General features: G+C 41.9%; 1 protein-coding gene across 1 annotated transcript in view; it reads right to left on the bottom strand.

Annotated features, from left to right (window-relative positions):
• Positions 1-14,859, bottom strand: part of LOC109410900 (uncharacterized) — a 325,034-nt gene that overhangs the window by 309,718 nt on the left and 457 nt on the right. The window lies entirely within an intron of this gene.

The raw sequence follows: 14,859 nt of genomic DNA, 5'->3' as shown, positions 1-14,859 counted from the left end.
ATGTTCCCTAAAAATCCCCAACTTCTCCTAAAATGTCCAACTTAATGCTTAGACTTCACAAAAGCATCATTTCCATGAAGACCCTCATGATCCCTAAGTTTCCTTTAACATCCTCAATATCTCCTAAAAATCCCCAATGTTCCCTAAAAATCCCCAACTTCTCCTAAAATGTCCAACTTAATGCTTAGACTTCACAAAAGCATCATTTCCATGAAGACCCTCATGATCCCTAAGTTTCCTTTAACATCCTCAATATCTCCTAAAAATCCCCAATGTTCCCTAAAAATCCCCAACTTCTCCTAAAATGTCCAACTTAATGCTTAGACTTCACAAAAGCATCATTTCCATGAAGACCCTCATGATCCCTAAGTTTCCTTTAACATCCTCAATACCTCCTAAAAATCTCCATTGTTCCCTAAAAATCCCAGACTTCTCCTAAAATGTCCAACTTAATGCTTAGACTTCACAAAGGCGTCATTTCCCATGAAGACCCTCATGATTCCTAAGTTTCCTTTAACATCCTCAATATTTCCTAAAAATCCCCAACGTTCTCTAAAAACCAACAACTTCTTCTAAAATGTTTAATTTATTTCCCAGATTTCTTATGAGCATTATCTGAGAGAGAGGACAGCTGGCTTCGATTGCGTGCTACCTAATGTCAAGGAGGACCTGTCACAAACTGTCACCGAAAACCGAGCTAAAATTGCACATTGGTGGTGCATAGTGGCCAAATATCCAAAAGATTTTATTAAAATTTGGCTCCGTTTGTTGTGATCGCATATGCTAAAATAATGATGGTCAGTTTCCCTCAATCAGCGCAAAGAATCCATTTATTTTTCATGCTTTGTCGCAGCGTACTCAATATGCAAATCATTTTTGACCAACCATATATTTTCAAACCATTGTGCGGCGCACAAAATTGTAAAAAGAAGCAAGAAGAAGAAATGTTAACATCGTGGCTGTCAGTGAGCTGTCTCCTCTCTCTCAGAGCATTATTAACCTTGAAATCCCGCAAATTTTTGCTGCATGTTTATCAGCTGAGCTGAGAAACAGGCTCTGTTCCATTGGGGATGTTATACCAGTAATAAGAAGAAGAATAACGCTACACATAATACATTTAGTACATTTGAAAATGCATTTAATAAGTGCATTCTCTAGTGCATGCTCTAAATTCCCGCACGCATAGACCTCCCCATCTGAACAGCACCGCAGCAGAGCTACGAGTGCGAAGGATTTAAAGGGATGCTCTTGTAAATACACTTTTGTCAGCGCTTTCGCTCCGTCCAAAACAAGTGTATAGTGCGCGTCAAACTAAATATGGCACAGAAGCCACACTCCGCCTCGAAATCTGCCACAGGCGGGGATACAACGCGACAAAGAGCGAACTCGTTCTCTGTTCGCGACGGCAGCACCAGCAGCTGCCGTCGTCCTCATACCGTAGAGCAACATCACACGAACGCACGAACGGATGGGGTGATGACCATTATTTTGGCATGGTGTTGATGCAATTTGGAGCGATATTTTCAAAATCATTTTCTAGCTAATCTACAAAAGATAGAGTTTTGATGTCAAAGAAACATTTTTAGAGAACAAGTTCGTGCGTGTTTTGTAGAAGAACTTTTTTAACAGAAGTTTTGTTTTCATATTAAAATCATCAAAAATATCTGAAAAAGAGCTGTTTTTTTCGACATGTTTTGCAATGTTTTGAAAATTTAAGCCTTTTAGACTAATTTTACAAAGTTCACGTCCAAGAGGCTAAGATAGTAGAAGTCATTAGCTTTCAATTCGAACGTTGACATTGATGGTACGACTGATAGTTTAGTAGATAGAGGGTTTCAAAGATGAGCTAAATTAAAAAACTTAAAATGTGATTAACTCACTTAGCAGTGATTTCCGACCCCATGTTCCTTGGGCACTTTTTCATAACTCATGGAGACCTATTCACCTTAAAAATATCTGCACTCCGGAAACAAACACCCTGTATGAGCGAGCACTTCTTCAGTCATTAACTGAAAAGACTACTATTGTTGGCATAAAGTAAGGCAATCAATAAAGTCTAGAAGTTTTTACTTATTGAAAGTCCTGAACTTCAAAATCGAGCCCACGCGCTTTTAACATGTCTTTATGGCCTGCCAGCGAACATTACCTCAAAACTAAGAAAACCCCCGCATGATAGCTTCACACATGACCGTTTATTGTCCTATATATTTCCTCGTGGAAGCGACGTCGTTGACACAAAAAGTTGAATGTTACCGCAACAAGACATGTGACTTTCCGGCGCTATCTGCATGGCATTGCATTGTGGTGGTCCTACTGGTGGTGGTGAAGGGTTTGTTGCAGTTTCGAGTTATTTTATTTTTCTTCCAAGTCACAACGAAACGCCCGGCTAGAATCTTAAATTTATGACTTGCATTCCTTCGTTGAACATCTTTCAAAAATGTTTCTAAGAAGGGATGTGTGTCCTCGTATGACTAACTTTCGCCTGGCATGTGGGTGCACTGCACTGCTGCACATCTCTGCTCTCCGTGTCCTAGAGAATGGGGCATTGCTTGCCGAAAAAAAAAAGTTTATCTCCGGTCATGCACGACTGCGGCAGTGTGTTCTACATAAATGTGATACGCAGGCAAGAAACACACTGCACAACACACAACAAGAGGGACAGCAGGCTCGTGTCTTTGCGTTGATGTATGGGAAACTGGTTGCATCGTTGCATCATGTTTTGTGCATTACCACATCCTTGTGAAGATACCCCATTTGGGGAATAACTTTTCGACAGGGACGACAACTTTTGCCTAAACTCTTGAATGAAAACGGAAATTTTTGAAGCGTGCTTTTTTGGTATGCTTTATGGTTCTGTACATGACTTTAAGATTTTTTTGTGTTCATTCAATACAATAAAATTAATTGAATAAATCATTCTGATAGTGAACTTCTCGTTGAATGTTAAGGCCAAATTCATTCGAATCTTAACAAAAAATTTTACAAGATTCAATAAACTGTACGTATCTATAAAATTCCATATTTTCTTGTCGTGTTTGAAACTGATATTCGGCGGGAAATCAAAGAGCAGCGTTTGTCTTTGTTTGTTAACGATTTTTGTTTGTTAACGATCTTAAACGATCTTTTCCTTACGGCAAAGAAAACTAGTATTTTTAATGAGATGATACCTTGAGGTATCAAGATGGGTGAGAGTACTGAGACTATGATGACAACTGAATATTAGTTAGTTCTGTTAATTGAATATCAGGGAAGAAATTTACTTCGTCATTTGCCCAAGTTCCCGTCATATCAACCGCCCAATAATTACAGATATTCCAATTAACCTTTGCCATCAGATGGAAGCAAAACGTCGAAGTCTATCAATAACCATAACCCCAATAGCACGGGTAATCGATTAATTGCGCGTGATTTCAAGGTTCAATTTCAGTCCATTTACAACTTCACACCAAAGCACGTAATCACTCAAGGGTTAAAGCAACCTTCAATGCACACACCACACAAGATCTGTGGCATTCCACAGTTGGATTTTACTGCTGCAGAGTGTAGCAAAAGCTGTTCAATTAATTAAATAAATCATTTTTTTCCTGTCGATATATTGTAAACAACAAGGTTGTCTTCGTCCAGGAAAGATTAAAACAAATGTGTGCATGAATTATCTTCATACGGAACATGTATCGTATCTTACAACCACAGAGAAAGATTTCTTCGTTGCACTGTGTTGGAGTATTATGATCTGATGGGCAAAAATATTAATTAAAATATTTTGATCCTTATTCGAATGCTACATTCAGCCAACTTTATGTTTAAAAAAGTACTTTGAACACATTATTTGATTTAGATTTTTAAGAATTCGATCGACTTTTCTAATAAACACCTACGGTATATGTAGGTCGGCTTAAGAAGCACATTCTCCTACACTTGGGAAATTTGTGCCATTCTAGGTGCCACAGTGTCACGCAGAAGGTGTGCCGAGAATTGAATTCAGGTAATGCCTGAAATAGACATGGACTAGCCGGAAGCATTATTTGTTGGACAATCGTTCAATCTTACTATTTTAAGGAAATTAAAGTAAATACTTTCGTAAATTTTTAGCATGATAAGGAACATTATTCGTTAATTAGTAATAAGGAGAGGTGTAATAATAAACTCGATCATTATTGGACGATGCTTAATTAGACGGGAAATAGATAAAACCCTGCCGCTTATATTAAGGTTGGCGTTTTTCGACACCCATGGCTCAAATCAACTTCTTATCTACAAAAAACTATAATTTATCCACCTAGCGGTGATGGCGCCTTCTCGTGCCTTCGAAAACACAAAGTTGTGTTCAACTCAAGTGACATGTTGATGAATATCGCACTTTCATACGTTTGACAGAAATATATTTCATGGCATCAGAGATCATATCGTTTATCTGGCTTTTGATTTTTGAGCCTTGAACTCTTGAAAAACAGTTGCAATCATGAATTTTGAACTGCCATTCTGAATTTAAGTCCGGCAGCTTGGACATTCTGGTCGTTATTTTTGGACTCTAGTCCAGACTTCTTCCCCATACCAGATACATCCATATTGAATGGTTTTAGAGCCCAAAACTCTATTTTGAACCGCCATTTTGAATTTTGAGACACCTTCTTGGATATTCTGGTCGCTGTTTTTGAACTCCGATTGTCTTCTTCTTCTTCTTCTTCATGGCTCTACGTCCCCAATCGGACTTGTCCTGCCTCGCTTCAACTTAGTGTTCTTTGAGCACTTCCACAGTTATTGATTGAAGGGCTTTCTTTGCCTGCCATTGTACGAATTTGTATATTGTGAGGCAAGGACAATGATACACTATGCCCAGGGAGTCGAGAAAATTGTCCTGACCGGAACGGGAATCGAACCCGCCGTCTCCGGATTGGCGATCCATAGCCTTAACCACTAGGCTAACTGGAGACCCTCCGGTTGTCTTCTTCGTACCGAATATACCCATATAGAACGGTTTTAGAGCCTAAACCTTCATTAAACAGTTGCCGTCTTGAAGTTTATGCCTCCATGTTGAATTTTGAGAAGCCATCTAATTTTTGATCACCATCTTTGACATTTTAATCATCATTTTTGGACTCCAGATTTCTTTCCAATACCAGATATACACATATTGCATGGTTTAACAGCCTAAACTCCATTAAACAGCCGCCATCTTGAATATTGAACCACCATTTTGGTTATTCTGGTCGCCATTTTTGGACTCCGGATATCTTCACCATACCAAATATACCCTTTATTGTATGGGTTTTAGAGCCTAAAACTGTATTGAACAGCCACCATCCTGAATTTGGAGCCGCCATCGTGAATGTTAAGCCTCCATCTTTGATTTTGGGCCGAAATCGTGGAATTTCTGGTCTCCAGTGTTCTGTTTCGCATAAAATTCGTCAACCATGCTGAAGGTTACAAAAATTGCCGCAGTTTGATGGGACTTGGTTCAGTTTTATATACGGCCAGTTCCACCGGTGCTGGTCCGGATTACTGAAATGGCCATAACTCCGGAACGCCTCGACCGACCCAAACCATTTTTATTAGCCAAGAATGCGGTAAAATTCTGGTTCGATTCGAACTATAATCCGAAAAATCGGCCAATGGGAAGTGCCTTAAAAATGAGTAAATTTCTTTTGCGCACAGACATACATACACACATACAGACATCATCTCAATTCGTCGAACTGAGTTGATTGGTATATGTGACTTGACCCTCCATGCATTCTACCGAAAATTTGTTTTTTGAGTGAACATATATCATTTTAGTACACTTCGGTGTACGAGAAAGGCAAAAATAACTATTTAAAACAAGTTACTCTTCCTTTCGAGCGGAAAAAGAACAAAACCTAACAAACCAGGAAATGTCAACAAACTCCTATTAAAACTCGCCACCTACTGCTTCCCCAGCAGACCACTGGAGCCAAAGCCAACTCTCCTGATGATGGTTCAAAGTCGGAACTTTTCGAATATAAAATGGATAATTTATTCATAAACAATAACTTCCAATAGGATATCTACTACTGGCTGGCGCGAGTGGTGAGGCACGCGTGAAGAGTTTCGCGGATTTTTCAGACGGATAAAGTGAATTTTCCATTTCCGAGACGGGTCGCGTCTTGTGTATTCGGCGTTGTTGATGGCGATGGGGACTGGATGGCTGGCGATAGAAGTCGAATTTCTTCTATTCGCTGGGAGGGGCCGCAAGTGATGATGAGCTTCCATCCATTATTGTATCGCGCGATAATGTAACGGGGAAAGGTACAAAACGCGTCGCTTTGATGAAATAATGATATATTAAAGTGGGTCTTAATAGGGGTTACGTACAAAAGGCTGAAAAACAAAAGGCTATAATATAAAAGGCTGAAAGAACAAAAGGCTGAAACTCGAAAGGCTGAAATCACAAAAAGCTGAAATGATAATTCGACGCCGTCAGTTTAAAAAAAGGCGTTCTCAAGATCATTTCAAGTCCATGGTATGCTGAATTGATCAGCTACACATTATGATAATACTTCTTGAAAAAATAGCCTACTTTCAAAAGAAAGGAAATATCTGATGTTGGCAACTATAATTTCACTATCACTATAATAGCATAGCTTAGAAGAAAAGCCCTTGTTTGAAGAAGGAGAAACTACATTTTGAAACAACACTAGTCACATATGTATTTGTTCAACATCACATTTAAGGCGAAACTGGAAGCATTTCCCCACTTTTTGGTTTTCGATTTTTTATTAAATAACGAAGCAATATTTTCAAAATCGGTTTTCGTACACATCTAGAGTATGGATCAAGATATCTTCTGAATTTTTTTGAGGTGGAAAATGTTTTTCGTTTTTGCAGAAACCATTTGTGATCAAAATTTCACGAAAAAAATGGTTCCTGCAAAAATGGAAAACATTTTCCACCACAAGAAAAATTAGAAGATACCTTGATCCATACTCTAGATGTGTACGAAAACCTATTTTGAAAATATTGCTTCGTTATTTAATAAAAAATCAAACAGCAAAAAAATGAGGAAATGCTTCCAGTTTCGCCTTAAGACAAGACAGCTGCCGCTCTCCATCCTCGGTCGCGCCCAATGCTCTCCAGGTCACGCTCCACCTGGTCCGCCCATCGTGCTCTCTCCGCTCCACGTCTTCATGTGCCAACCGGATTGAAAGCAAACACCAGCATCGCAGGGTTGTTGTCCGGCATTCTTGCAACATGCCCTGTCCACCGTATCCTTCCGGCTTTGGCCACCTTCTGGATGCTGGGTTCGCCGTAAAGTGCAGCGAGCTCGTGGTTCATCCTTCTCCGCCATACAGCGTTCTCCTACACACCGCCGAAGATCGTCCTTAGCACGCGTCGCTCGAAAACTCCGAGTGATTGCAGGTTCTTCTCGAGCAGGGTTTATGTCTCGTGTCCGTAGACGACCACTGGTCTTATTGGCTTTTTGTACATAGTGCATTTGGTGCGTGGGTGAATCTTTTTCGACCGTAGTTTCTCCTGGAACCTGTAGTAAGCCCAACTTCCGCTGATGATGCGCCTCCGAATTTTACGGCTCACGTTGTTGTCAGCCGTCAGTAAGGATCCGAGGTAGACGAATTCCTCTACCACCTCGAAAGTATCCCCGTCAATCGTAACATTACTACCCAGACGGATCCGGTCGTTTTCGGTTCCACCTACCAGCATGTGCTTTGTTTTTGAGGCATTCATTACCAATCCGACCTTTGCTGCTTCGCGTTTCAGGCGGGTGTACAGCTCTACCACCGTTCCATATGTTCTGGCAATAAGTTCCATGTCGTCCGCAAAGTACACAAATTGACCGGATTTTGTGAAAATCGTTCCCCGGCTGTTGAGCCTGGCTCGCCGCATCACACCTTCCAGAGCGATGTTGAATAGTAGGCATGAGAGTCCATCACCTTGTCACAGTCCCCGGCGAGATTCGAATGAACTGGATAGTTCACCCAAAACCCTTACGCAGTTTTGCACACCGTCCATCGTTGCTTTAATCAGTCTAGTCAGCTTCCCAGGAAAGCCGTTTTCGTCCATGATTCTCCATAGCTCTGCGCGGTCGATACTGTCGTACGCCGCTTTGAAGTCGATGAACAGGTGATGCGTTGGGACCTGGTATTCACGGCATTTCTGGAGGATTTGCCGTACGGTGAAGATCTGGTCCGTTGTCGACCGGCCGTCGATGAAGCCGGCTTGATCGCGAACTTATTCGTTGTAGGTGACAGACGACGGAAGATGATCTGGGATAGCACTTTGTAGGCAGCATTCAAAATAGTAATCGCCCTGAAGTTCTCACATTCCAAATGGTCGCCTTTCTTGTGAATAGGGCGGATTACCCCTTCCTTCCACTCCTCCGTTAGCTGTTCGGTTTCCCAGATCCTGACTATCAGCCGATGCAGACAGGTGGGCCAACTTTTCTGGGCCCATCTTGATGAGTTCAGCTGCGATACCATCCTTACCAGCTGCTTTGTTGGTTGGTTAGTTGGTGAGCTGGTGAATGGCATCCTTAACTTCCCTCAGCGAGGGAGTAGGCTCATTTCTGTCCTCTGCTGCACTGGTGTCGTCGTTTCCTCCGTTGCCGTGGTCTCCCGTGCCTATGTTCTCCACGCCACCCAGCTGCTTCCACCTTTCGATCACCTCACGTCGGTCCGTCAAAAGGCCTCCGTCTTTATCCCTGCATATTTCGGCTCGCGGCACGAAGCTGTTGCGGGATGCGTCGAGCTTCTGATAGAACTTTCGTATTTCTTGAAAACGGCACAGCAGTTCTATTTATTCGCACTCCGCTTCTTCCAGGCGGTGCTTTTTCTCCCGAAAGAGGCGGGTCTGCTGTTTCCGCTTCTGTTTGTAACGTTCCACGTTCTGTCGGGTCCCTTGCTGCAGCATTACCGCTCGCGCTGCGTTCTTCTCCTCCAAACTCGATCTGCAATCTACGTCGAACCATTCGTTCCGTCGATTCCGTTCCACGTACCCGAATTACATCATCAGCGACTACTAGAAGGCCCCCTTTTTGATAGAATAGGTAGCAACTGCTGATCATATACCCAAGAGGTAGGTCCTCGGGTTATGTGTGGGTCGACCCACTAAAACCTCACTTTCTCTCTTCCTTACCTTCGTAGTACGTCCGTTAGGGATGACTTCGCGAAGAGGTGACCGTACATGGAAAATTGGGTCCCGGATAGTTCTATAGACTAAGACTACTCGTTGGACTCAAGCTCCCGAATGGGGAAAGGGACCAACTCATGGCCTGACAGAAATAGTATTTATCAACTGAAAGCTCACACCGGCAAGGGGCCTGCTTGCTCGTCCATTTAAAACTCTCGGTATGAGTCTGTGTGTCCATCTACTCTTGCTGGAGGAGTTCCAATTCCTCTGCCACTCCAACATAGACGATGTTCTGGCGATCCGTCTCGCGCCTCTTATGCCGTGTCGCTCGGAGCACTCGTCGTCTTCTGCCACCTCTTGTGCTATTGGCATCATGTCTGCTAGCACGCATACCACGTCCTTCGAGACCGTGAAATATGTGCTACCACCCTAAGGCACATCAGCCTGTGGGAACTCTCGAGTCGCTTCACGTTTCGGCTAACCACTAGCGCCCTCGACCATGCGGCGGCGCAAGGCTCGTGCACAGAAAAGGCGGCAAGTACATATATTACCCTCGGTAATGGGAAGGGTTTAAGCCCTAAAATTCCTCCCTTGGACGCGGGCTTGAGCGACGCTTACTCGAGACTATTTCAGGCATATTCCACGGGCTTCCGAATTTCAGCTGATCGTCGATCATGACCTGCAATTACTTCGGCGATCGTTTAGAGTTGATCGTTCACCCACCTGTAGCGACCACAGCCTGCTATTCAGACTTGCAGTTGTGTAATGTCCACCGTCGATCTATTCTTCCGATTATCCGAGAGCCCAGAGTCATCTGGTAGCTTGATATAGGCCACCAGCCTCGACAGAATGATTCTGCCTAACAGTTTCCCAGCGGTGCCCAGAAGGCAGATACGTCTATATGCTGACGGGTCGCCAGGTGGCTTTCCGTGTTTGGGTAGTAGTACCAATCCCTGCCTTTTCCACCTCTCTGGAAATCGCCTCTGATTAAGCACATCTACATTCTACATGCATAGTCATTGTGAATACCGTCTACCCCCGTTGGTTTGACCTCATCTAATCTGAACACTTTTTAATTTGACCCCCTCTAATCTGCACATCGTTCAAATTAAAAAAGGGTAAAACGTCATTCTACTAATGGAACGGGGTGAAACGGAACGCAGAATCAAAACAAAACATCAAATAAGGCTGCCAGCCGTGTGTTTTTCCGTCGCCGACAGGGTTGCTAAAAGTTCAAACTAAAAATGAACCCCGTTGGTTTGAATGAGGTGTCGTTCAAACCAACGGGGGTAGACGGTATGTCAGGACTAGCCTCGATGGCCGTTTTGATGGCTATTGTCGGGATACCGTCCGGACCCGGAGACTTGTTCAACTTAAGCGACTTCGCTATTACGATGAGCTCGCCGTTCCGTACCGAAGCGACCTCGCTTTGGCCTGTTTGGCCGTAGGGAACGGTGGCCCATGGTCTTGTACCGTGACCTACAACGTTTCCAACAAAGTTTCAACGATCTTCTGCAGCATCTAGGGAGAGTGTTTTGGGAGTACTGACATGCTTTCGTTTTGGTCATGCCTACTCTGTAGGCATCACCCCCGGGGGTCGTGTTGGTTTATCCGCCCTGTAGGCCTCATTTCGCTCCATTCTACCCTCATCGGTGCGAGCTCTTTGCTTCCTCCTCCTAGCTCCTCGACATGATGCGTGGAGGTCTGGATGGCCTTCCAGAGATTTTTTTAACATTTCAAACTTTCCATTGCGCTCATTCAATCAATGAAGAATTCAGCGACCGGGATTTGGACTAGATCGCGGAATTGATTGCCCTCCAAAGGAAAGAGATATCGGAATGTGATCATTAGTGTGGAGATATGATTCAACGGCCCAGAGCAGACGGCTTATTACCTGGACTACAACGAGAGAGATTTCGATGGGACTTTCAGAAACTCACTGCGAAAAGGTGAGAGATTCGTCGTTGAGGAATGTAAGGTCGTAGTAACTAGATAATTCAGCGATCACAGCCCCGCGGATGTCGTTGTGACGACTTCCACAAGCCATGTGATGTCCATTCAAGTGCCCAAGCAAAATTATTGGACTGCGTATTTGTTCAAGTGTTTCCTTCAGGCAAGCCCGGGATTCTTCCATTTGGATGTCGCGTTCCTCCATTAGATTACCTGCAAGCCTGTCATTGAAGTATAAATCAAAGCCTTGCAGTAAAAGACACATTTTACTTTGCTATCCCCATTATAAAATGACGACAACGACAAGCTTCACCACTACAACGGTGATGATCATACCGGCGGTGGCGGTTCTGCGGGATACTGATTTGATTAATTTCTTCGCGTTGGCCCATCGGCATCGTCGCCGTCGCGAATTGGATCCACATCGTGCACAGCAGGATTCAAACCTCGCGGGCGTCCGTCAGAAATTGCTTACTTTGCGTTTGTGACGGGGTCCTGCTCCACCCACGGCCATCAATTGACAATTACATTCAGCTGTTACCGCAGCCAGAGCGAAGCGCTGCTAAAAGCAGAGAGAGAGCCCGCCGCGGCGGTCCATCGCATCAGCCGAAAGACGGGGAAGATGCCACCGTGTACCAGTCAGTGGAAGTGGATCAATTGAAGGCACTCTCGAGGAATGTGGTCTTGTGGAAGGGAAGAGGTGAGGCTATAGAGAGGATGGCAGTAAAAAGCTTTTAACCGCTATCAAAACTCAATTTCCAGCGCGCACTTCACGGTGTGAATGGAGTGACTTTCACCCGGTGAACCGACCGACCGGCGGCGTGGGTGATAGTTCAACACTTTTGAACCGAATGAAATCAGTTCTGAGGTGTGAGAAGAGGACATTTCCGGTAAAAGAAGCCTTCAGGAATACCCACATAATAAATTTAATTTTCTGCATTTTTTCACTGTTGCGAAGATTATCTCAACTAATCTTCTCAAGTTCTGGAACTATCCCGGAGGAGTTAATAACTATTTCAGAAGAATTCTGGAACCATCCCAGTAGGATTCTGGCATTATTCCTAAGATTTTTTTTTTTGAAGTTCCCCGGAAATCCACCCAGGAGTTTCCCAGGAATTTCTGAGTTCGTGGAGAAATTCTCCAAGAAAATCTACGGGAATTCTTTGAAAGATCTTTAAGGAGTTCCCCGGGAATTCTAAGAGACTCCTCAGAAATTTGTCCAAAAGTATCACAAAAATCCCTCCTGAGGATCCTGGAGAATTCATCCAGGAGTTGGTCGGTAATTTCTGCTAGATATTCTAGAGAATCCTAGGGGGGCTTCTGCAAGAACATCTCCGGAAATTTCTCGGAAATTCTTCAACGAGTTGCTCGGGACAGTGGCGTAGCTAGGAATTTGGGGGCCCGTTGTGGAACAAAGTTCGTGGGCCCCCATGAAAATTACTGATCGCACTGTTGTATTTTGTACAAAACGATGAAAAAAAAACCAATGAAATCCATCAATGAACGTAAGATTTTTTCTAAGAATTATGTCGATATTTTTTTTCCAAATTATTTGGGAATTGTACCAAGTAATCTTTAAGGAATTCCTTCAAAGATTGCTTTACCGTTTTTTTTTTAAATCTTTCATGAAGAACAATTTGTCTTCAAGAATCTTTCAAGTCGTTAATGCAAGAATGTCATTCAGTATGTCTATAAGCACTCCTTCAGGAGTTCTTACAGTGTTGTCTCCGAGGATGTTTTCAAAAATTCTCCAAAGATTTTTTTGGAACCACATATTCTTCCGAAAAAATAAAATCGGAATCGGGTTCTGTAGGGGTATCCCGATTATTTCATAATCGGAATCTCCGTCCAAGAAATAGTCGAAATCCAAAATTTCATTATTTTTGGTGCCCGGGTACTATTTTTAAAATCCATATTTAAAGTTTGTATGGGGATTTTTTTTTTGTTCGGGGTGAACTGTCATTTCATCGATTGAATTGTCATTCTACCCACGGAAACTAAAACTGTTTAGTTAATTTAACCGGGAACACAAAGGAATTGAAACGCAATAAAATCACGTTATGCTCACAAGGATTCCAAGGATTTCCTCAGAAATTCCTCCAATGATTCCTTAAAGAACGCTTGTTTCGATAAAAATCTGCAGGGTTCTTCAAGTCCCAATGAATCCGTTGGATTTTTTTTTTTAAATATCCAAGGATTCCTACAGAAGTTCCTCTAAGAAAATTCTCAGAGGAACTTCGTAGGAGTTTTGCAGAAATTCTTTCGAAAAATCCTTCTGGAATTCCTCCAACGAATTCTTGAATATTCATCAACTCAAGGATATTTTCCAAGGATTCCTACAGTAATTTTTGCTAACATTTCTCTGGGCACTATTTAAAAAAAAATCTATTGTGATTTTTCAAAGTTCTTCGAGACCTTCTTTTACCAGGTTATTAATGATTCCGCTAGAAATTCCTCCGAAAAAATCGTTTAAAAAAATCTCTGAGAATTCCTGGTAGGGTGCCCTTAATAATCCTACAATCGCAAATGAATTCTATTCGAAAACAAATCTATTACGGAACCGATGATTACGTAATTTTTAAATAAAAAGAAAATCGGGTTAAGTACGGTTCCTTTGAATTCCACTAAGAATTTGCATCCTTTGACAGATACGTATTTCGACCTCAAAGGATGCAAATTCTTAGTGGAATTCAAAGGAACCGTACTTAACCCGATTTTCTTTTTATTTACAGATATTCCCCTAACAAGCCCAGGTTAATCATCAACGTAATTTTTGTTATCATTCGTGCTCACTTCTAACAAAAATACAAAAAAAGAAACAAGACAAAAAGCGCTTCATTCCTTTGATTTGAGACGGATGAAAATTGGAACGTACCGTGATTTCGGGTGAAATTGATCACTTTTCGCAGTTTTTCGCGCCTAATGTTTGAATATTCAACGATATGGTTGAACTCAAAGTTTTAAAACAAGTACGACCACGGTTTTCATCAGTCAACGAAGTTGAAACTTTTGTTACAAATCATTTTATCACAATAAATGTCATTTGAAATAAAAAATCAAGAATTTTACTTTAGGGGTGAATTTGATCAGTCAGTGAAATGCCTTTGTAAGTCCTGAAAACATTTTTTCTACCTAAATTAGCTACCCCAGAATGCGAAAAGCTTTGCAAAACTTTTACTACTTTACTAAATTTTGAATTATTTAAGTTCAAAGTTCAATAATTCCCAAGAAAACGTCTGAAAGTATGCTATTTTCATACTAAATATGTAATTACACTACTGTACTTCCGAAATAAATTTGAATATTTATAGAATTTTTTATGCCGAAATCGGATTTAGCAAATGCTTGGAAGCTAGAAGCATTAATTCGGATATTCATTACAAGTGCGATACTGCTGCGGTAGCAAAAGTTTGAAAGTGTCTTTGAAGTTTGCCTAACACGCAGCATTGGAAAATATTGGATTTAATACAGAAATATGTGACTAATTGGCTAAAGAAACATGTTAACTTATCATTCAATAACCCTTGAGCCAGATGATGGACATTTCCAACATATTGTTCTAAGTTTAGAGCGTTATTTTTGACAATTAAAAATGCCCCTCACATCGATCAATTTCACCCCACTGATCAATTACACCCGAAATCACGGTATATGCTTAAATAGTAAAGGAACAGATGCCCTATCTTATTAAATAAAAAAAAATCTCATGTTACTCCAAGGATTCCTCCTAAGACTGTTTTGCTACTTTCTTTAGGAATACTTTAAGAATGCCTAGAAGCATCTTTTAAGTGATTAATGCAAGATTAA

Source organism: Aedes albopictus, chromosome 3, assembly GCF_035046485.1.
Source record: "Aedes albopictus strain Foshan chromosome 3, AalbF5, whole genome shotgun sequence".
Taxonomy (NCBI): domain Eukaryota; kingdom Metazoa; phylum Arthropoda; class Insecta; order Diptera; family Culicidae; genus Aedes; species Aedes albopictus.
This window is presented reverse-complemented; position numbering and strand designations above follow the sequence as displayed.